Here is a 25,105-nt window from a genome sequence, read left to right as displayed (position 1 = left end):
TCTTCAGGAGAACAAACACCGTCCTTCCTGCTCCTTAGAAAAGGCAGGTGCTGGCCTAGAAAGCCTGTCTCCTCATCCCTGGGTGGTGAGCAGCTGCTGCTTCCGCTCGGGTCGGGGAATACGATTTGTCTCCAGGACAGGTCTGTATTAGCCTGGAGTAGCTAGCTCTATGTCTATCCTGGGGACCCAGTGAGACTTACCTGCCAAAGAAGCAAAGAAATTCCTTAGTAAGTCACAGAGTGAGGCCCTGTCTCAAACACCAACCAATAAGCAAGCAAGCAAAAAAAAAAAAAAAAAAAGAAAAGAATCCTTTCTTTCCTCAGTGGTATGCAGTATTGACCACAGCCTTTTGAACATCTTCCACAAGGGTTATAGACAAAATGGGCACATCTTTTCTTTTCCTCTAAATGTAGTGGGCAAACAGTGAGCATACTATTCCCCAACACTATCAAGAGAATAGTTTTTGTTTGTTTGCTTTTTTTTTTTAAGTCTCCACAACTTCTGGCAATGTCAACTTGGATTCCTTAAATTGCAAGTGCAAAAAAAAAAAAATAATAATAATAATAGTCAACTGAAACCTGCAGGGTGGAGTCAACTGCTGGATTCTTTGTTCCCTGTTTCCTAACTCACCAGCTGTATGACTGTGGGTGAATGCTATCACCTTCCAGAACAGTCCATGTGCTGAAGGGTACTGCAAGGCATACGGCAAGTTCAATATAAAACTTACTACTGTTAAGAAACATGACTCATTAAATAATTTAAGGAGATTTATAAAGCCGATGCCTTATGTGGGTTTGATGGAGGGGCACACAGTATCATCTAGGACCTAGTTTCTTCCTGATATCCTGAAATCAGTTCTATCTGAACCGGCATCTCTTAGAGGGGCTACATCAGCCAGCATGTGGTAGGTGGCAAGCAAGAATACTTAACTAATGTCATGGGTCACAACGCCCCATCAAAAGGCAGAAACAAGTCCGACTCTAGATCTGGAGGTAGAATCAACTTCCCCGCAAGCAAATGGACTTTTAAAACCAAAATTGAGTACCGTGGGGAAGCTGAGATGGGGAGGCAGATAGGCCACCGGGAGGGAGGACAAAAGGAATGCTGAAATTCATGAATTTTAAACCACAGAAACGTTATTTCCACAGCCATCTGCATTCAAAAGTCATACCAGGTTTAGCAACGAGGCACAAAAATTCCTTTCAACCAAGATGACCTAGCCCGACACTGCCAACAGAAAGCACTGCTCTCAGGGAAAATACTGGGCCGAGACGCGTCTGCTTCCAATTTCCACAATGAAATCTTTGATTCCTTCATTCATGGGACTTGCACTCAATTCCATCTGCCACAGGAATTATGGCTTTGTACATGATGATTTTGTTGTGAAATTCTCATTATTTGATATATATACATGAGAATATATATGGAATTTTAACATTAACTTTTTGGATGTTTCTCCTCAAATACTTTTGTCCAGAGAGAACATAATTGTAACTCCTTTAGGAAAGACTGAATGAAACATTTGAGAAGTTGCTAACTTTCTTGGAATACTGCATATTTTCCATATCATTAAGTAGCTCCTCATAACAATACACATACAAGTTGGAAACAGAGACATCCATTACCAAGAGTAACATATTCAGCATTAAAACCGCTCATAGGAAAAATGAATGAACGAAAAAATCAAGTTAATAGAAAGCTGTATGATTCTATCTCTAGGATTAGCAAGTTCAAAAATAGGCAAAATTAACAAGTGATTCATTTAGGAAGACAGGATGCACATGGCCGAATGACCAAGGGAAGCAAAGGAATGAGTCATCTCAAAATTGTATGAAAATTACATATCAACACTTTATTCTAGGAGTGACTTTCCAATTGTGGAAAATAAGACCAATCCGCGGGTAATGATGAGAAAAATAACCACATATCAGAGATAGAGTATTTAAAAAGATATACGAGGGCGGGAATATATGATTCTGTTATGACTGCCTGCCACACTTCACAAGGCGACCCACTGAGGACTGTATGCAGTTTATCACATTTTAACTTACTATAAAATAGTTCACCTGGCACATAATGGTTATCATGGCTTTGAAACTGAAAAACAACCTCAAGGGCACTTGGTGCTAATCAACACTTAAGACAATTTCGTGACAAATGGAAACATTGTAATAAAGTGCAATCAGTGAAATCTTCACCACACTGCCTCTTAGAAACCAGTTGAACTTGGGAACGTGACAGGTAAAATAACTTGCACTTGACCAAATGACCCTGTTGCATGTGGGATGGGCTTCTCCTTGCAAGATTTTCCTTCCCTAGTTTAAAATAGTAATGGATGGGGCTGGAGAGATGGCTCAGAGGTTAAGAGCACTGGCTGTTCTTCGAGAGGTCCTGAGTTCAATTCCCAGCAACCACATGGTGGCTCCCAACCATCTACAATGAGAGATCTGGTGCCCTCTTCTGGTCTGCAGGCTGAACACTCACTGTATACATAATAAATAAATAAATCTTAAAAAAATTAGTAATGGACATGGGATCATGTAAATCTCTTCAGAAGGTACAATATCTACATATTTAATAGAAAGTTAAGAAACATTTGGAAGTATTTAACTACCTCAAACATACTCATGTGCTAATACAATGTCTTTTCAACCTTGACTGCCACAGAATTGCATGGGGAAACTTATGAAGCTAGAGAAAGACTCTGAGATGTCAGAAATTCAATATCCATATATGTATGAGACTGGGGTTTACTGTTACACAGACACACCCAAACATGTGGCAGTCCCACAAGATACCATCATGTACATGCACACATATACACGTGGCCTGTACACATGTAGTCTGGGGACAGACACCCTTTTCAGTAAAAGATCAAAAGCATAATCTACAGGCTTCAAAGGAAAATTTTCTAACAAAGCTTTATACTGCTATGAAGTCTTGTTTTACACCCCCTTGGGGATTTTGCTTTGAATACAGGAGTTGGAGACAAAATGTCATATACAGACAGAACTGTGATTTATGACTTAAAAAGCACTTAAGAAAAACGACAGAAGTGTGTGCTCTGTGCACGACCTATTTTTACAGCTTCACAAAATAATCACTGTAGCTACTTGCACACAGGGACTCTATCAGACACACTAAAAACATGTCTGCCCCAGCCCAGCTTTAGAGTGTCACTAAAGCTCGTCTGCTCTGAGGAAATCGAGGTGGTTTGTGTCACTGTTCGAGCAGCTGATGGGAGGCGGTGGGAAGCCACAGCAACGGCCCTTATATTGTCCCTGGGGCATCTTCAGCCTGTAGCTCTCTCTTTTACCCAATAGCCAGTACTGAATCCCTTCAGCTTACTCACTTCTGGGAGGCAACTGCCATAAAAATGCCAAGCCCACCAGCTGGAATGTCATTTTTGAAGGTGCTTACCTGGGGGGTAGTGTTCTGCTTCCCCCATGCCAATTCACAAGTCTTATTTCTTTGGCTCTTTTCACTGGGGTTTTGAAACAAGACAAAAATCAAGGGCAACTCAATGATTATCCCTTTCTTCTGAGGCGGATGGAAAGAGAGCCACAGCCTGACCCTCTGTGCCCTGCGGGATGTGAGGCTGTCAAGGTGCAGAAGTGAGTCACGGACAGCCTAGTCAAGTTCCCTCGGTCTGACCCACCTGCTCACTGAGTTCTGGTTGTGTGATGTGCGTCTCCCTCTACACTGCACATTCCTTCTTACAGTCATCACCCACTGAGCTGTGAGAGACTTAGCCTGGCTTTTAAAGGGTGTGGAGGAAGGAAATCAGAATCACACCTTACCCTACACTAACATGGTTAATCTTCCATGAAAAAAATGGAACCATCCCTCAACCTTGAAGGTTACAGTTTTAAAAAGTCCCAAGCCAAACAAAACCAGAAACTACCCCACCTCTGCTCAGTACTTTTTTCATAAGACTGTGATCACACCGGAAAGACAACTATTCCTGAGATGAGCCAGGGACTTTCAGCTCAGGCAAACTGGATGTGCAGCTTATCTGTGACCAGCTGTCACTCACGGCAGGACCAATGCCTCACACCAGTGGCACAGTGCCACCCCAGGAACTCCCTCAATCCTAACCAGGACATGCCCATCTACTGCTAGTGGTCTCAACCATTTCATAAAGCACTCATCTTGCCAGAATAGTGTGGCAAGTGCTGGCTTTGACCCCAGCACTTGGGAGGCAAAGGCAGGCAGATCTTTGTGAGTTTGAAGCCAACCTGGTCTACACAATGAGTTCCAGGACAGCCAGATCTACATAGTGAAGCCCTGCCTCAAAATAAAATAAAAATAAAACTGTACTCTTGAGCCAGTGAGATGGCTTATGTACACTCCTGACGACCACTGAGTTCAAACCCGGTGCAAGGACAGAGGCTACTCCTGAAACCCACCCGGTTCTTACCACCATACAAGCACCATGGACATCCCCCCCCTCCCAAATAATTAAAAATACTTGAGTGTCTAGACCGGGGATACAGCTCACAGGCAGAACTCCTAGCTAGGGTTATGTTGGGTCCTGGGTTCAAACTCCAGCACCTAGGGATGGGGAATGAGTTAAGAAAGCATGTCATCCCCAATGTTGAGCTTCCTACTATGGAGAGCTGGGTGAGGACTCTTTCTCACGTATAAGATCTGCAAAATGTTATCTGCTGTCGATACAGGTCACAATAATCAGAAGATCCTAAAATTTTCCCTGACAAGGCTTTCTTTCAAAAGCCATCTTCCAATTGAACGCAATCTACTTAGAGTATGGAAATGATTCCTCTGAGGGTAAAGGACGGCAGTTTCCCAAGCTGCCACGCATGGTAACCAGAGGATACCTACACTCCAGGTTATCAACATTAGCGATAAGACCATCGGCAGTGAGACCTTCATTTCAGTCTTACCTTGGCAACACTCTGGATGAGCCATAAACAAATTTCCTTAGCAGATGTGTGCTCGCTGGAACCAGGCTTCAAAATCAGCACAAGCCCAGACATTATGCATGAAACACCCCAGAGTGTTTTGCTCTCCATATTTTCACAAGTATTTCTTCTAGTTTGAGGAGTTTTAAAGATTTAAAAACAAGACAAAACCACCGTATCTAGGAATTTCTAGTTCTTGCCGATTTCCATCTCACTGAGACGTGGTGATTGAGATCAGAGCTGGAGCGGGAGAGGCAGCTGGGACCTGGGCAGCAGAAAAGCCAAAGAGGATGTCGAGGTGCAAAATGAGGGTCAAAGATCTATAGGGTGGGGGGACCATGCCGGAAGTCACCAGCCAAGTACTGACTGGTGCCTGTGTGGGAAAAAGTCCCACAAAGCCCAACACAGAATCCTCAGAGAGCAATGGGCCAATAATCCCCAGAGTTCACTCCCAGGGTCTGGGAATGGCTCTCGGTCCCATTGGGCAGGGAGAACAACCCCCTAGCAGGTGTGGTAACAGATGGCTTACTCCGAAGGCCCTCCCCATTGCAAGCCTCTGACACAGCTAGAGTGTGAAAGCAACTCTCCAAATACCTTATAAGCTTCAAATCTTGAGGACCAAATGGGAGCAGGCATGCTAGAATAGGGTCCAAACTCAAAACCCGGCAGCTGGTACAGATGTTTAAGTTGATAGACCCAATAATCTAGATGGAATCTTCAGATGTTTCAAAAGACACCATCGACCGAAGCTCATTGGAGAAATAGCTACCTGAATATACCACTATCTGTCACACAGATCAAAGTTCTAGGAAAATCTGACAAAGGAAATGCCAAGTGCAGATGCTATCCCTCCAACTACTATCATGTTTAAAGAAGAAAAAAAAAAAAGCCAATTCTATACAAATTTTCTAGGAAACTAAAGAGAATTATTTCCCAATTATTTTTATGAGGCCAGCATTTCCAAAACCTAATCATTACAAGAAAAACAAACAAAATGACCAACATCTCTCACGGACACACTTAACAAAGCTTGGTGTACTGATTCCCGCAAAATATAAAGGACAAAGATGAAGCTGGACATGGAGATGTACACTTTTAATCCCAGTAATTTGGAAACAGAGGCAGGTAGATCTCTGAGTTTGAGATTAGCCTGGTCAACAGAGCAAGTTCCAGGACACTTGGGCTATTCAGAGAAACTCTACCTCCCAAAACCAAAACCAAAACAAAACAAAAAACTCCAACCAGGAGGAAATACAGTAAGTCTAAGTCTATAGCATAGATAATAGTATATGCCAATGTCAAGTTCCTTTTTGAAAACATATATATAGTTATGAGATTTTTCCAAGCAGAAGGGTCATCAATGGGTACAATGAACTACTATTTTTGGACTTGGTTGTGGCTCTCAAATTATTTCAAAGTAAAGTGTGCTTTTTTTTTTCTCTACAAAAATAAACAAGCAGATACAAAATTGGCTAAAATGATTTTGAAGACAACAAAGTTTTACGATCTCATTCACAGACTTCTTAGCTAGAGCAAGCAAGGCAGTGTAATACGTGCCTAAGGACAGGGGCCTAAGGACAGGGGCCTAAGGACAGGTGCAGGTCAATGGAACCAAACAAAAGCAGAACTCTTCACCAGGATAGAATAAAGAGTTCAGGAAGGAAGCCTACATAAAGTTATCTAGCTTTTGATAAAAAGCTATCAAATGATTCAATGAGGAATACATTTTTATCAAGGTATTACAACTATTAGGCCTAACTACACAGGGGGAAAAAATTACCATAGACCTTAAGCAAAAAAATCTTCCACAGAACTCTGCCCCTAGAAAGTCACCTTAAAGATGAAGAAATCTTCAAACTGAAAAAAAGTAAACATCGGCTTCAAAACAAGCCCAGAAAACATAAATAACACAAATAGCTCTTATAACTAGACAAAACTGACAACTTTTTAAAAATATGACAATAAATCTGAATGGTCGTTTCAGCGAAGTCTAATTGGGAAGGACAAATAAGCACTTGAAATGACGCTCAACATTAGTCATTAGGACACACAAATAAAAGCCACAGTAAGTTACCTACATTCTCATAAACCCGACAACAGCAAGACTCAGCAAGAACTCGAAGCAGGAACTTTTGGTCACTGCTCATGGGACCTTGAGATGGCACAAGGCGCTTTAGAAAAACAACTCTATGAAGGTTACATATTTAGATACTATGCAACTAAGGCAGAAAATAAACGTGGGTCTTCATAGTAACTTTATCACGGCTCTAAAACGGAACTACCCAAATATCCTTCATCAGTAGGGCAACGAATGAGCCAACCGACAACTGAATGCTACCCAAGAAGGCAAAAGGAGCTACTGGTATGGGCAACCAATGGCGAATTCAAAGCAATAGGAACTTTTCATTTTCTTTTCCATCCCCTTTGGTTTTTCAAGACAGGGTTTCTCTGTGTTGCCCCAACTGGCTGGGAATTGGCTCTGCAGACCAGGCTAGCCTTAAATTCAGAGATCCTTGTGCTTCTGCCTCTCGAGTGCTGGGACTAAAGGTGTGCACCACCACCCCTGGCTTCTTTAAAAAAGATCACTCATGAACATGTTCACCAAAATCCCTAACAAGAGTTTCCATTCCCCAAACACACACACTAAATGACAGAAGAAACCATGTACAAAAGGAGGGTGAAAAGAAGGTATGGGGTGTAACTAAAAAGGGGCCACAGGAGACACCTGGTCCCGATAAAATAGTCTGTATCGTAGTTCTTTTGTTGGTTAGGTGAGTAAATACATTTGCCAGAACTCAATTACCTACTTATAATTTGTGAACTTTATTTCTCATGCATGTTATTTGTCATAGGGAGGTAAAATGTTTAAAAATGAACCTACATACCCACTAGTGCTTATATGTTAAGTAGCAGTTATTACCTCAGACCTCTTGTTACATGTGAAATGAACACAATGTAAAATCGGCTCAACTGGCTTGATCTTAAACCCTGAGGTTAAACTCGATCTTAAAACTGAAATGTAGGAAGTCATGGTGATTTGGTAAAATAAAAAGAAGAATTCTGAACATCAAAAGATAACTTCTTGTCAAACAAAACCAGGAAGGCAGTTGTATGAAGCATTCCCTTTGCTATACTGTGTTAAGTGTACTTTCAAAGACAAAGGTCTTTCTGGTCAACCTGTGTTAGGTAGGCTCTCGCCCTGCTCATCTCTGGCACACAAACCAGTGTTGAGACAAGTCATCCATGTTTTCATTTTCAAAGTGACCTGTGAGCAAATGTCCCACTATAGAAGGTATGTGGGAGAAACACTTCCACAAAACACTAGTTAAACTATTTTATGAGCTTCAGAGCCTTCTGCATATCCCAGTTTTTAAACTATAAAGTTGTAAAGAGTAGATGAAGTTCCTGAACTTAATGTGTAATCTTTAAATACTTAATGTGTAATCATTTCAAAATGCTTTTCATTTTAGATTCCTTTTTAGCCAGTTTGATAAAGTAACAAGATAACAGCTGCATTCAACAAAGGATCCACAGTGTAAAATTTTACACACATCTTTGCTTTTTGTGGTTAAAGGTCAATGATTTGGAATTCTGTGTCAAGTTGAAAATGTTTGAAAAGATAGACTTTAGCCGGAAATAAAACTTCTCTCTGTCAAAATAAACATGAGCTAAAGAAAATAAGTTGCTAGTATTTGGCAGAAACTAAAATTGGCTTTTTAAGGTATCAAGAGTACTTAGCAGATTGAGGCAGGATTGTGGCAAGTTAGAGGCTAGCCTCATCTAAGTAGAGTGGTGGTTTCAGGCTAGCCCAGGCTATGTGGTAAGAATCTATCTCAATAAATAAATACATATATAAATTTTAAAGGGGTTAAAAAGGGGGGGGGGACACAAAAAATGTGCTACATATTTCAAAACTGTAGAAGTCTTCAGACTCAGTTCCCAGATTCTTTAGTGTCACCCATGCTGAGATGGACTTTGGTGATGCATTTGAGTCATTTCTGCTCTTGTAAGTAACCCCTCACTCATAAGCCTGTTAAGTAACCCCATAAAACTCATTGGTTTACCAAGCTGTACCTGGTGGTATCATTACTTTGATCTGTCATGGGCTCCGAATCTGGGGTGAACAGATGTGTGTGTAGCATCTCCCCAGAAAGTTTTGTCACACAATATTCCCAAACTCGGGCATTTCAAAAGATAGATCTCACATTGAGAAATCACAGATAATTTCTACTGTTATTCTCTATCAGTAGTCACAAAAACTCAGTTTCTACTTAGGGCCTTTTGAGTATTTAAGGAACAAAATTTGTATTTTTCCAATGCAAATATTAAGAGCCGAATATGTATCACTGTTACAGGACGACAGATTTCATTCATATGCCAGACTTCAGACAGAATACACTCCTTATAGTTGTTTTTGAACTTCTGGGTCAGCAGGTCACAAGTGATCTGCTAAAGGTGTAAGCCCAAATGCCAGTTGAAGGACCTCACACTGCTCAGAAGGAATACAGCAGCGATACTGCCAGACACAGGTCAAAAAGCAGCAGTGCTCCGGGTGGCAGGGCAGGAGTGCTGGGGGGCAGGGAAGGAGTCAAGATGGGAGCAGGGGCCTGTCTGCTGTCAAGCTGCTTGCTGCCCACCTGTTAAGCCACACAGACCTCCCAATGGTACAGTATCCCTGTGCCAGATGAGACACACGAGTCACCATCCAAAGTCTCACCAGGACACGAGTGCTCCAAAAGGCAGTTTGGCTGACCCCAAGGCAGCTCCATCCCTCAAAGCCCTCAAACTAAATTTCACAGCCTTTCCAATCTCGTAGGCAATTTAAAATACTACTTCAAAGTCTATTCAACAGAAAACAGATTCTAGAACATGATGTCTTCGTTTAGATCTGTCTCTACCATTCTGATTCCCATGCTCCTGACAATGTTCATCACAGGAAGCTGGCCCACTTACTGGGCAGCAAGGCTGTTAGTAAGGGGGATTTTATGCTCTATCTTGGGTCACTTCCATTAGCTTTCTGGACTAGGTTTGACTCTGTGATTTCAGGAAAATTTCTGTTTTAATGTTTCTCTGGGCACCTGTAAAAGCAAATAATTTAGTGAGTTACAAATCAACCAAATGTCCGTTTTCAGCTATTTAAAATGACTGTAGGCTCAGAAAGTAAACTCTGCAGAGTAGAAAGGCTGTATTTTAAATGGACTTAATTAGAATTTACTGCAAATTCGAGACACTTGACATTTCTGGACAAAACTGTTCCTTAATTTGATTTAAAAAAAAAAACAACATTTTTTAATGTTACATTTGAAAATCTCAGGTTTACTTGAAGTAACACTCCCTAAAATCCGTCCGTTTTAAAAAATCTCCTTCTATAAGTGACTTGAATTCCTTAACAAATATTTCAAACTAACACCCTGAGCTGACTTTACTATGGGAAAAAAAATGAACACTGCATTTGGATAGGTTTGGTTAAGCACAGAATTTTCTTTTCTCTGGAGAAACCAGGAGCCATTTCTGGCAGTGGTGATGGGATCCCCACAAACACAGAGACTGCTGTGCACCCACCTTCTGTACGCTGCACACCACTGGCTTTACAGCTGAGCCCTTTACCACGATACTCATTATTTCCCGAAGAAATCAGATGGGAAGAGAGGGGTATTTTTCAGTTATGAGCTTGGAACCATTAAATAAAAGGTGCTCCTACCTCTCATGGGGGAGGGTGCTCATTTAATTTTATTCTTTTTCCTTCTGAGAGCAATGAGAAAAGACCTTACTGTTAATATCTTTGAAATAGTTAATAGTTTCATAAAATAACAATAAAATAAAAAATAAAATATTTTCCAAATTAGCTATGTCTTCCACTTTAAGCCTGATGTTCCCTTTGTCTTTTATTTGCTTTTGAGAACAGATTCAACCACCAATTTCTAGAGTCATAAAGTATTATTTTCTTTAGCATCATCACAATGACAAGAGCCAAAGAAAATTCCTTGGAAAACTCTCTTTCCTTTTCTGAACATTCTTGTCCTCTACCCCTAATTTGTAGTTATATCTTCATTACTTTCCCCCCAAAGCTGTACTTTTATATTCCAGTTATTTTAAAATCTTCTGTGAGAGAACAGAAGGGAAGGCGAAGGAATTCAGAGCCTGGCTACTATCATATCGCCTAACTTTTCCCTCCCAGGCACTAAAGCTCCCTACTAAGATCTTGTTGTATACTTTTTTTTTGGGGGGGGTGCAGGTTTGAGACAGGATTTCTCTGGGTAGCCCTGGCTGTCCTGGAACTTGCTCCATAGACCAGGTTGGCCTTGACTCACAGAGATCCTCCGCCTGCCTCTGCCTCCCAAGTATTAAAGGCATGTGCACCACCACCACCACCCCCCGGGTTTGTTTATATACTTATTGCAATAATTCTCATTATGTATTCTAGTATTTAAAATCTACCTTTCATGACCAGTTATGGTGGTGCACATCTTTAGTCCCAGTACTTAGGGAGGCAGATGCAGGTAGATGATTTGTGAGTTCAAAGTTAGCCTGGCCTACACAGTAAGCTCCAGGTCAGCCAGGGATACATAAGATCCTGTCTTTAAACACAAAAACAAACTTGGGAGGCAGAGGCAGGAGGATCTCTGTTTGAGGCCAGCCTGGTCTACAGAGCGAGTTCCAAGACAGCCAGGCCTACACAGAGAAACCTTGTCTTGAAAAGCCAAAAAAAAAAAAAAAAAAGTAATCTGGCTTCTAGTTAGAATATAAGATGTTTTAGGAGTGGATACCATAATGTACACATTATTTGTCAAATGAATGAAAAGATTTGGACTTTTGAAAGTGTTTATCATTACGACGAAGCATACACCTCCCCCAAACTGGTAAGCAGTAAGAACTCATTAATCTGGAAACGCTACGCAATACGACAAAGCGTCGAAGGTAACCGAAGTATCAGTGAATGAATACTCAAGCAGATTATGTGAATGGTATGACAAAGGCTGGGATTAACATATCTAAAAGTACAATTTGAGGGAGGGAGATTTTACCTAAGACTGCTATTTTCTAGTTCTATCCCACCGCTGTAATTATAGAGTGCTACGCACTAGCAACTAACCTGAAATAACTAATCCAGTAAGTCTAAAATAAACTTTCTCGGTGTTAGTGAATTATATGGGCTTTGCTTTCAAGAAACGAATGAACGGGGCTGAGCTAGGTAACGCACGCAAAGATGACTGTGCCAGGTGCCAGGTTTCAGCCATGAGGAGCAACAGCACAGAGCCTAGCTTCTGGAAGGAGATTCCCGAAGAGGAAGCATGGTGTTGATGTGTCATACAGGCTGATGGGAAAGGCCATTTAACTAGACCTAAGACGCTGTGAAGTGACACTGGGAAAAATATCCAGCTCCAGCACACACCCAGCAAACGCACAGCCTACTGGAAGAGGCAGGCTCCCGTGAGACAAAGCAGTCCAACTGCAGGGACTTGGCGGCTCTCCCTGGGCTCTGTAGGGCTGCAGAGTACATGCCAACACAAAGAAGGTCGCCACCAGGGGTTCTGACTCTTCAAGGGAAAGTATAAAATACAATTTTTTAAAATGTCAAATTTCTCAAGTTTTAAATGTTGGCAAATAAACGTGTTAAAAGCTAAATTACGTCTGCCGCCAATCTTGCTGGTGGGCCTCGGGCGCACAACTTTGGTTTGGCATGAAAAATGCCATGCTAAGAAATCTGGATAGCATCCTACAGTCCCTGACAGAAGAGACTTAACGTTGATTTCAAAATCTGTTTAAAGTTCGGCATACCGCAGCATTCACCGTGGAAAATACCGCACTACAGAATCATTTCACACTGGCCTGGTGTGTTTTTCTACAACACGTCAATTATAACCATTTAACCAACTGTAGAGTGAGTTGCAAGCTTCAGCTGAAAAAACATGCAAAAAGATAATAAAAAAGTGTTGACAGAGCAGTACTTACGAATGTTGACATTAGATGCCTAAACCACAGTCCACTGTAAACAGGTTATAATCAGTGGTGCGCCACTATTCAAAAAACGTGTTGCCATAACCCACGGCCAATGAAGTCTTTGCCTTTTCCAGCATTTCCGCATAATCAGAGACTTTCTAAAGAATCTTTTATTAACAACAATAGTCAAATACGTGTAACAAAGTCTTAATTCTTCCAATCACTTATAAGCTTTTACTGCTCTAAGACAATCCTTGCGCATTCAAAGCTTAAGTGTTCAGGTTTTAATGCGCTTAGCGAAAGAGAATTAGTATCAGAGAATTGTTTATTCATTCTGATAACAGTATTACATAAAATTAGCATTATAATCCAAAGGTAATTCCAGGGAGGGAAAATTCTTGGTGCCCAGTTACAATATAAAACACAGAATTACAACAATTGCTTAATCACAAGCTTAGATATAATTAATGATCATGATGAAAACCATTAACAAAGGATAGAACAAACACTAAAGAGAATTTTATTATTTGTCTTGACTCTTGAGGACCCCTAATCTTAATCCACTCTGTGAATGAGGATTTCCAGAGTAGTCCCTATGCATAGTCTGGACACCCCAAACCTACAGCTACTTCAGAAAACGCCACCTCAAAGCACACGTCTCTTTTCCTATAAAAGAACTCATATATTGAATTCAAGAACAGACCATTGGATGGATAAGATAAAGACTCGCGTAAAGTGCTTTCAGGATACAGATTTTAGCCAAAGACATTCAACTGGCAACTTCAAAGCTGCATCAGAATAGTTTTCTTACTTCAAAATAAGTAGACTACACACAGTCTGAATACCAGAGTCTTAGCAACAATAACTGGGGGACAGGGGGCTTAAAGGTACCCAACTCCAGTCAGAGCTCACTGAAGCCCTCATGGCTCCTCACAATCCCATTTCTGAATTACTGTTCCATATTAAAATATACACACAACCAATATGTTTATTGTGTATGTTTGTAGGTGTCAGAACCTACACAATTATCTTTCATAAACTTTGCATTCTCCTGTGATCCTCTCCAACCGGGTTTTTGTTCCTACCCTGCTATCACCACAGCCTTTGCCTTGGTCTAGAGTGATTTCAGGAGTCCAAAGAATGACTCTCCAACCTTACCCCGCTTGACCTCCGAGCAACATGTGACACCACTCACTCTCTCCTCTTGGAGACATTTACTTGACTTCAGGGACATGCCCTGCTATCCTTCTGGTAGCTCATTCTAAATTCAAGTCTGTTGATAAAGCATCCCGGAATTAAGCTTGCACATCACCACAGTCAGCAAAAACAACTCTGCCCATGGTGTGGTCAACGGTGTCAGTAACAATATCAAATACTCAAGGAAGGGTCCACTCCGTTGGAAATGTGTAAGTTCCTTGGCTTGAGATCCTCCCTTGGATTGTGGGTTTCTTCTCTATCAACTATAAAAACTTATCTGCCCCCATGGCTTTGTTCAGTGGCCTTTCTCTGTCTGCACAAGTTATCTCATGCACATTCTGTTGGCACCTTCCAAACTCTGGACCCTTTCCCTGGACTCCAGATTCCACAGCCAACCTCCCTCCTCCTCAGCTTTTCCACTTGGAAGTCAGTCAAAACAGCTCCTGGGAACCCTGCCCATCTCAGTCACCATCACTGGTACAATGAAGCAAAATGCTTTGGTGTTACCCTGGTAGCCTGGTCTTCGGGCTCAGATGGTCAGAAGATGCTGTTTCTTATAGACTTCTTCCCACTTCCTCTCTGGCACCTGTCAGGCAGGATTACTGACAACGGCTGCTAACCGGCATCTCCATTTCCACCTTTGACCACTCCTGCATTTTCCCCACAACAGCCAGTAATTCCATCAAGACACATGTGCTCCCCACCCCACCCCCAAAACCCTCATGGAGCCCCACTTCACTCAGTAAAAACCAAAGTGCTCTGATTTCCAAATCTCTCCTTGCTCACTAGCCTCGGACACATTCCACTGAGCCTTCACCAGCCCTCTGCTGGAATGCTCTTTTCAGAACATCTACACGGCTCCTTCAAGTTACCTTCTCAATGCGGCCTATCTAAATTGTACTGCAGATAATCTGACTTTTTTTAAAAACTGTGATGTAAAATTGATATACAGGAAGTTAAACCATGTTTCAAGCTTTGACTTTTGATACTTCCCAGGCTGGCCACATGCAGAACAACTTTCTCTCCTGATGCTGGAGCAGTGCAGTTGATCACGAGACACAACTCACACTCCCCAGCACTGTGCAGCTAAGCTCTGCTGTTCAGTAAGTGAGGTACGTTTAAGCACACTTTCAACTCCCAGCATCCTCAGCTTACCATGAATATATTTGACATAAGCCCAATAGCAGTCTGTACCCCAAGCTCCCTGAACTAGCATTTCTTTAGACTTCCTTTTGTTTCATACTTGTGACCTTCTGAACATAAAATGTATTTACTTCTTGTTTGTCTCTTAATCGATTACAAGAACCATGGAGACTATGTTCACTTACATGCTTCTGGGGCCGACAACACAACCTGGCCTATGCCAGCTGTATATTATGTTAAATGAACGATGGAATTGCAACGTAAGAGTCATTTCAATTTCTTAGTTTTCTTCTAATACTTGAGGCTTTTTCCAGAACCCAGGAAAGTTCCTACCTAGCACAGGCTCGGCACCCAAAGCTGGGGCTAGATATGGTACACTTGGCCACCATCACTTGTTTCCTAATAACTGAGGCTCAACTTAACACCTACCTACAAATCCTTTTCCCTGTACACGTATTTCATTGGCCAGGCAGACATGAGATCCTTCGGCAGGAACTGCAGAAACTACTTAGCACAGCTCTGAACACTTCATAAAGACACTGAACCTATTTCCTGCTGGGCCTAGTGTACACTTTTAAAGTGTTCGGTTCACTCCAGTCTGAGATTTTCAGAGTGCAGAGGCAGGAACAGGTCATGTGAGGTAGCATCCCCTCTTCCGGGAACAGATCAGAGTGATACAGCTCAACTCATCCGGGCCTATAGCTGAGCTAGTAATTACGCTGTTTAGATGTAAATGTATCTTCCCAATGTGCTTCAGCTAAGTTCCTTTTTGTTTAAATGCTCCCTCTGAAACTTTCAGACTATTAATTTCCTCTGAATGAATGGTTTTAAATCTTAAACTCTGGGCCCAATAACAGAAAGTCATTAAGGGTTTGACTCACGGTATATAAACTGGGCTGATGGGGAGGGACTGAGGGATAAACAACTGCCTCATACCAGTTAACAGGGGCTTTCTTTGAAAGGGCTCATGGGAAATTCTGCAGGGCCTATGAGCAGAAAGCAGGGTCCTCTACCACTCTTAAGTTTGAAAGTACGTTACCCAATATGTTAATGACATATAGAATATGTTTAATATGCAGATTTACTTTTTGGTATCTGTAAAAAGAGAGAAAACAAAAAACAATTAGAAGAGAACTTGGAAAACTTCCTCCCATGAATGATCAATCAGTAGGAAAGGCCAGCTGTTCTTCCTGTAGCAACAGACTGCCCAATATTTGAACAGCAATCAGTTTTGTTACCTCAGAAGAAAATCCAATGAACTAGTTGTAAACAAAGGCGACCTCGGAGAAGTCCATTAATCTTTCTACACATAGTTTCTTCTCAGCGCCAATGGCTGAAACCACCTGACTGCTCGCTGTATGTCAGACATCAGGCCAGCTGTTTTGCATGTCCCCTTCCATCTCGCGAGCACAGGAACTCCATGGGGGCAATTAATACCATCACCCATCCGTTTACAGGAGGGAAGGGCATGCAAAGCCCAAGTCACTGCTCCAGGTACCCAAGGAGAAGAGCAGAGTCTGAGTGCCACGGAGTGACTTCAAAGCTACCCGGTGGAATCTGGGTCAGCATACTGGAGACACTGCTCGTGATGACAGCCATGCTGTGGCATTCGCCTAAGTGCCTATCAGCAGATGAATGGATGGAGAAAAATTGGATGTGTGTGTGTGTGTGTGTGTGTGTGTGTGTGTGTCTGTGTGTGTGTATGGGTTTTATCCAATCATAAAGTATATCATTTGCAGGAAAATGGAAGGAATTTGGACATCACCAAATTAAGTGACATAAACCAAACTCAGACATACATGTTTTCTCTAATATGTGGTTCCTAGATCTCATACACATATGTGAAATCATACATACATTCCTGTGCGAATGTATGTGTGTGTGACATGAAAACAGAGGCAAGAATAGCTGGATAAAGGAAGGGCGTGAAGGGGGAGGGGTAAATACAGCCAGATCACACGGTACACTTGAATGAAAACATCTTCTGAAACCTATCACTGTGCACAGTGAATATATGGCAACTTAAAAAGACAAACAGAGCCCTCATCTTACCACCTCACGCCCCCTTCTCCTCTGTACACCCCTCGAACTACAATGGTCTTTCCTCTTGTCATTTTTCACCGAGCAACATGTCAGGGTTGAAGATCTTCGGTCAGCACCTCTGAACCGTTTTCCAAGATTATACATGACAACACTTTTTCTGTTGAAGGTAGTGCCTCATCCCAATAGGGCTGACGATGACATGCTCTGACTTAAAATTTCTGTAATTCTACCATCCACTACCACTTCTTTGATGAGCCTAAACGGAAATGGTAAGCCTCGTCTGGAACCTTATTCTTCAGGGAGACATGAGAGAGAGAAAGCATCTGCATCCTTTGCAAGCTCTTGGTGTTATCCATGGGGTCTTTCAGTGAGATCACAATCCTAGGCTTCTTTGTAAGTGCTTTCCAGGGTGGGCCACAGCACTCAGCGCCAGAGCGTCACTGCTGTTACTGGTGAAGACTGGCTGTTTGTGAGGATGTTTACTTGCTGGGGGGAGAAGATTCGGGGAGAGAGGGGACTGCGGAGAGGGAGAAAGCAGAAATGGAGGGATCCAAACAGTGAACCTTCTTTAGAGACAGGATCTTCTGAAGTTAAAGTCCATCTTAGATCACTTGGGACCAATAAGACAACATATCAACAGGGTCCAGGATACCCACTCAGCAGCTTGCAGCCCAATCTTCCACTGGCCAGTCTAGACAGGAGGAAGGAGATGGGGAAGGGGAAAGAGAGATCCCAATAGCTCAGTGTGCAGGGTGTGTGTGTGTGTGTGTGCACGTGCGTGTGTTTGTGTGTGTGTGTGTGTGTGTGTGTGTGTGTGTGTGTGTATACGGACATAGATGGACGGAAAGAGATCCCGCTTTACTACAGATCCATTCCGACAGGTTGGCTGTCTGAGCAGAGCCACACAGCACCGTGGGGGTGGGGGGAATCAGAAAATGACATCCACTCTCTAAAACATGAGCCTCCAGGCAGACTAGCATGAGAAGTACTGGGTTCCAGCTCTGTGTTCTCCCCTGCAGGGCAAAATCTGCACTGCTTTAGACAGCAGCTCCATCTGTCTTGGCTGCTAGCTGGACGACACTGGGTCCCGAGACGCTCCCACCGTGGCATGGTCATTAGGTGAGACATGGTGCGGGTCATTCTATCTCTAAAAGTGATGGGTTAGTCAATGTCACCTAAGACACCTTTCACTACTTCAGGGCTTAGCTGAAGTCGGGCACTGTTTAGCTGATACACTTCAAACGTGTCCCAGAAAGCTCGAGTTCCCTGTTGAATCTTCAGTGTTTCTGTTGATACTGCTGTTAGAAATCATTTCATATCCTATTTCTGAAGTTATTTTTGTTGCTTTTAATCTTAAGATTATACTCTCAATTCTGAAGTACTCATTTTTTTTTTGAGTCATTAAACTACTGTCTGTTAACAGAATGAAGATATTGGATGTATTAATTAGTGGAAATAAGAGAAAAAGACTCACCACTATCTTCATCAATTTCTATATATTACATGACATTGTTGAGCTAGCCACCCAACCCCCAAAAGGAAAATACCCAAGAAAACCAAGCAACTTACATTTAATTGCATTTAGATGAACTCTAAGAACAGATTAAACTAGCCTATTATATAAGAAGTCAGAATAATGGTCCTCCTTAGACCGGATTGCTTTGTGCTAGATGATTCTGAGTTGTGCATTTCTCTGGCTATATAGAATAAGTGAGCAACAGAGTCAAAGAGATAAAGCAACAAGGACTAAAAGGTGTGAAAGAAAGCCAGCCAGCTGCTCAAATGGTACAGCACATGCTATTTCCTGTGGGGCGAATATTAATTACATTTCATAAATGTGACTGGAGAGCCAGCTCCTGAGTTAGCTTCACTAGGAGAAGACTTTCTCTCTCACATGAGACTGTGGCTGTATGCGAATATAAAACACCGTTTTATATAAAGCATAAAAACATTGGAAAACATCTGGAGGTACTCCAGGGTAATCTACTCAGGATACTCCGTATCATAATGGATGCTTTTGATCAGAATCTCGTCCTATGCGCACAGTAATACAATCTCCCGGGTAGTCTGCATCTCTCCCTAGTTTCTTACTGTTTCAACTCTGCCTCCATGGCCATACAGGTGGGAAAAGAAAAGTGAGGAAATGCCAAGCTAGAGACAATGGCAGGGGAGCCCCGCGTAAACACTGCCTCCTCCTTAGGACTACACTTGGCTCATCTGTGAATGTTTCAACACATTTTTTTCTTTTCCTGGAGCAACACAGCCAGCTGTTGGATCAGTTATTTTCTGCCCCCTTCTCAGTGTTCTGCAATCTCTTTGATCAATACGATATATTGCAGGATGGCGCCACTTGATGCATATAAAGAGTGACCATATACAAACTTGCACTACGAAGTAATTACACCATTAAATCATGAAAGACAGTGAGGTGTACAGAGTGCCTGCCTCTACCCCAAACTTTCTAATAATGTCGGCCATTACCGCTAAGAACCCTTTGGTCCCACAGTTTCTAATTAAGCATGTACTAATAACTTTCCCAAATGGTAGATATTTCCCAATTAATTATCTGTATAATGATTAGCATTCACACACAAAAATTTTCCACTCTTTAAAACCGGAAGTGACTTGGTAGGGGTGAGCAATAATGGCATTTGGTTCCTACGCATTACTTAACAGCAAACTTTAAGGGAGGCAAGGTTTCCAAGACAACAATCAACGGGCAGCCGGTCCCATCCCCGGCTGTATACAGACCCTAGGCATGGCAATTCCAAATCTGTCCTTTGGGCAGCTAAGAGAGACATTACTTTTTTCATTTCTGCTTTCAAATCGGAAGTTCTCCCTACTTCAATGTTGATTTTCAGGACTTAACCTTGTAAGTTTTAATTCTCCGTACAACCCAGTGATCAGTACTCCGCTGCCTCGTTCCTCTCAAATTATCCCTTTAACTTGTTCCTGCTTATTTACATAGGTCGGCCAGGTCTCTTCCCCGACACTGTGCGATTTTAAAAGCCCTCTCAACTATCCCTTCCCCAGGGAAATTTAGCCACGAAGGCTGTACTTCCACCCCTCACGCTTAGCTTTGGAGAAGGTACAGTTCCATTAAAATTTCACCACTCATAAAACTCCTTCACAGAGCTGCACAGTGGTGGCACATGCCCTTAATCCCAGCACACAGGAGGCAGAGGCAGGCGGATCTCTGAGTTCGATGAGGTCAGCCTGGTCTACAGAGGGAGTTCCTGGATAGCCAGGGCTACACAGAGAAACCCTGTCTAGAAAAACACCCACAACAAAACCCACGCATAAAAAACAAAAACGAAACTCCATCACAGATATCTCCTGTTTTGCACATAACCAGAACATAGCAAAGTTACAAAATGGGTAATTACACATACAAAATAGTCATAGAAAAGCCCAGTGTGGTAGAGCACGCCTTTAATTCCAGCATCCCAGGACTAGGAAGCAGAGACAGGTGGATCTCTGTGAATTTGAGGCCAGCCTGCTCTATATAGGACAGCCAGAGCTACCTAGTATGACCCTGTCAAAACAAAACAAAACCAACAACAAAAAAACCTGTCTCAGGTTTTATTTAAAAAACAAAAACAACAACAAAAAACTAAAACTAAAAACAAAGACCCCATACCCCATAATCATACAAAGACTTCTAAAACCCAAGGTTGGAAATGTGCATCAGAGTCCTTTTAACACAGGTTAGGAGTCTGGGCAGGTGATGGTGATGCACACCTTTTATCCCAGCACTCAGGAGGCAGAGACAGGCGGGTCTCTGTGAGTTCCAGGACAGCCAGAGTTGTTACACAGAGAAACTCTGCCTGGAAAAACAAACAGATCAATCTTCTTTTCTAAACTACTTGTTCAGACTAAGAAGGGGACAGAGGGTTGAGGCTAGTCAAACAAGAGCCAAACACACATGAAACCACAAACTCTTACAGCTGGATTCCATTGAAGACTGGAAACACCTGAAACATTTTTTTTTTCCTCTTAAAGAAAAGCTGGATCGGATAACTAATGAGAAACTTTTGAAGGCTAGTCATCTAAATGCTCTCCACCTCCTGTTTGACACTAAGGAACAGACTGCATGTACTGCGTTGGGACACTGGGAGGCTGCTATGCGAATAACAAGCTCTCTCTCTGCAGACGTGCAGAGCTTTCTATTTGAGATTTAAAATAACATAAAAGTGACTCTGGAGAAAGCCCATGAAATTCGGTCCTCAATTCAGAAACGGGCCTATGGGGTAATTTGTGGATGCCATCTGGGAGCCAGGCCGTCTCATCAACAAAAGGGAAACTTGTTGAGATCATCCAAATCTAAAATTCACATACATTTTTACATCTGGACTGAATTAATCTTTTCTTGGTACTGGCTTTCATGTAATAAAATAATTGTTTGCAGGTTTCATTAAAAAAAAAAAACACACACACACACACACACACAGCTTTAGAAATCAAAATGTTTAACATCCAAGCTGAAAACTACAAAGAATTCCTTTATCAGGGAGTTCGCTGTGAGACAGGAGTCATTTACACACATCTCCTAAACCTGACAGCTCAGTCAAAAACAATTCTATTTGAAACCTGCATTCCAAGCAACTGCCACAAAAGACTACACAGCCCATTATGTCATAAGTTCTGAAAGCCAAAAGCTCTATAAGCACAGTTAAATGTGGAATGGCCTACAACAGCCCCCAAGTCAGCCAGCAAGCCCAGCTAAATGACAGATTTTTAAAAACCTATAGCACACTGGCATGTTGCCTCTAAAAGCAAGGCCTCATGCCTGCCCAGGTTGCTTTCAGGCATTTTCCTGTAAAGCCAGGGGCACCTTAAATCTACAGCTCAAATTGTGTACTTGGAGCTGGTGTCTTAACCCTGTTAGCCCCAAAAAGGAAGGGATGAAGACAAAAGATTTTCCTGTGTCAAAATGTTTTGAGCCCTGCCAGAACTGCCCGCTACTGTGGCCCATCAGTGTCCATTAGCAGGTATTCTGCAAGCAACTCCAAACTGGTAGGGGAATGAATTCTTATGCCAGTCCACTTTCTGGAGAAGATACCCTGCAGATAACTTGATATGGGCTATGCCCGGGGATCCTCCATCTAATAATCCTACCAAAAGTCTACTTTACTAAGAAATACGAACTCAGTATGTTTACAAACATATCCTCCCCCCCATTAAAAAAACCACCCCACATTTCAATGTCAACTGCCTTCAATTGTGGAGTATTCTCATTTTTAAGGTAAAAATGTAATGTCTCAAAACCACACCCAAGGAAAATGATGAGGTGCTAAAAGTATTTACTACAAAGGACCGGAGCAAAAGGCATCTGTTTTCCTGGCCCTTTCTGCTCTTTCCCCTCCCCCACTCTCCATCCTGCAAGCCGTTTGTAGGTCTTGCTTGTTAAAACTTTCTACAGCAGTCTCAATACTCTAGATTCGGGATAATGAAAACCAAAAAAACCCTTCTTGTCCCTTTAACAATGCTGGGCCTAAATTTACGCACTGTTCTTAAGAAGAAAACCCAAAAGTCACCAGCCCTATAAATGACAGATGTTATTACGGAAAAATTTCCCCACCGAGTTTTGATGCTGTGAAATATCAACTCCCTGAAACCACAGAAAGGAAATGACTTACATTCCTGGAAAATGAAGCCACTAGCAGCTCTCTCCAAAAGCATTCTCTAATCCCCAAACTACACCCTGTGGCAACAGGGGGTGTATTTCGTGCAAAAACTAAACCTAAATAGATGCTTAGTAAACCAGTAAACAAACATCACCAGGTCCAAAGAAAGGAGGGAATCGTGCGTGGAAAATCCGGCAAGGTACACTTTCCCTCCACATTTAGAAGTGCCCAGAACCCTTGCGCAAGTTATCTTTGCCCGCTGTGGGCACTACACAGCTCCCGAGGGCAATGCTAGCCAAACAGACTGGCTGCTTAAATAAATAAATAAACACCACCCCCCCCAAAAAAAAGTGTTAAGGGGGCCAATGAGGTAATATTTCTCCCGACACTAGCCACACAACTGCACGGTCTGAAAATTGTGCCAGCCTTTATTTCAACTTCAAATGTGCTTGTTTTGACAGCTTCCCATCTACCCCTGTCTTTAAGAAAGCGCCCCACCATTAGGCTAAGCCATCCTGGAACTCCCAAGTGTTTTTTTAATCCTGTAAACCTCACATGGGTGGCCCCCAGCTGTCCACATCCCCGCCTTCCCCGGAGAGGAGGCTAGTGGTCTTCTCTGCCTGGCCATGTTAAGTTCCTCCAGAAACCCAAATTCTGCAGGCCGCACCCCCTACTTGTGTATCCATCCCTGAGGCCCCCTTCAGGGGCTTCCCACACTAGGCAATTGCGGGGACACCGGACGGCCACGCTGGGGTGCCTTCCCGAAGCCGGCTGCCCGGCCTGCGCGCACAACAGGCACTACGGCACAGCGCTCTGGGGTACACCCGGCTCACGACTGGTCCCAGCTACTCAGACGGGGCGCTACAAGCAGGCGCCCCACGAACCGGGGTCCCGGAGACTGGGGTGCAGGGAACGCAGCTCCCGGCACCCCCAGCTCCGCGCCTCCCTCGCGGCCGCGGCTGCCCCGGGGCCCCGGCCTGGGCGAGCTCCGACTCGCGCGGAGAGGCGACCTGCCCGCCCGGTGCCCGACGCCCAGGGAGCCCGGTGAGAAAGAAAGACGCCGAGAGCGGCACTGCCGGGAATCACACTTCAGTCCAGCAGGGGGCACAGCGGCGGCCGGGGTGCACCGTTCCAGAAAGGGGGCCAGCCAGCAGGCCGGCGCCCGCTCCCGCGCATACCTCCAAAGTCGCCAGCGCCAGGCGTCCGACTCCGAACCGGCGTCTGCTCCAGCGGCGCCGAGCCTTCTCGCTGCTCCCAAGCCCTCTGCCGCCGCCAGACCAACGCGCGGCGGCGGCCCCGCCTCCCGCCCCCGCCTTCCGCTCCGCCCCCTCGAGCCCACGCCCACGCCCCTCCTAGGACACGCCCTCCCTCCCGAGGCCCCGCCCCTTCCCGAGCTAGAAGCGGAGGCCGAGCGGCGGAAGAAGCCGAGAGCTGGGGATCGCCGCCGCACGTGGAGCGCTGCCCTCCCTGCCCTGCCCCGCCCCGCCTCGCCTCGGACCTAACCAATAGTCCCGAGGAGGGATGAGACGACCTGCGGGCGAGGGATTGCGGGGGAGATCCGTCCCTCCTCGGAGCCCCGGATAACCGAGCCCGGCTCCAATGGAATAAATAGCGTGGACTCTGGCTTTGCATTCCTTTTCCCCGCGCGACGGAGGCCAGGGCACGAGGGTAAATGTCAGCTTCCCCCCTCCATTCAGACATGGTCCACTTCTCCGCTCCGCCCCCGTACCCCCAGCCCCCTTGACGCACCCTCGTGGGCCTAGACGGGTTACCTATGGGTGGCTCTTTGACCTGAGCTCCCGTTTGATAATTCGGAACAAACAGGGGCGGCCACTCCGAGAGGAGGCGGTCTCCAAGTGGAGGAGGCTTTCGTGACTCCTCGGTCCCCTCGCCCTCCCAGCTTTATCCTGCATGCAGAATGTGGGCGCGGCCCAAGCCCATCCGCCCCCGCTCAGTCTGTCTCTCCAGGTTGACACAGGCTTCTCTGCCCGTGGCCCTCAAAATGAGGTTTGCCCTAGGTGAAGGTGACCCGCTCGGCGGCGAGTGATGCAGACAGAAGGCGGCAAGAAAGGATTTCATTAGGCCTAAAGACCTCAGCAGAGCATGGAGGTTTCCTTGCTCCCTTTAGTAGTCAGGTGGAGAAGTCAAGTCCACTTCTCTGTCCTGCACCCATCTGTCCCTGCAGCGGTGCCTGGCAGGGTTTAGGGAGAGCGACCCCAACTGGCCACGCGG

General features: G+C 43.9%; 1 protein-coding gene across 2 annotated transcripts in view; it reads right to left on the bottom strand.

Annotated features, from left to right (window-relative positions):
* Positions 1 to 24,158, bottom strand: part of Frmd6 (FERM domain containing 6) — a 72,491-nt gene extending 48,333 nt beyond the window's left edge. For both annotated transcript variants that reach the window (XM_036206382.1, XM_036206384.1), the window contains exon 1: positions 24,052 to 24,158. The gene's annotated coding sequence lies outside the window, so the exon portion shown is untranslated. The remainder of the gene's footprint in view (positions 1 to 24,051) is intronic.
* Between the last annotated feature and the right edge of the window lie 947 nt (positions 24,159 to 25,105).

This window comes from Onychomys torridus, chromosome 14 (genome assembly GCF_903995425.1).
Source record: "Onychomys torridus chromosome 14, mOncTor1.1, whole genome shotgun sequence".
NCBI classification, from domain to species: Eukaryota; Metazoa; Chordata; class Mammalia; order Rodentia; family Cricetidae; genus Onychomys; species Onychomys torridus.
Note: the sequence above shows the minus strand (reverse complement) of the source record. Positions and strands in the feature narration are given on the sequence as shown.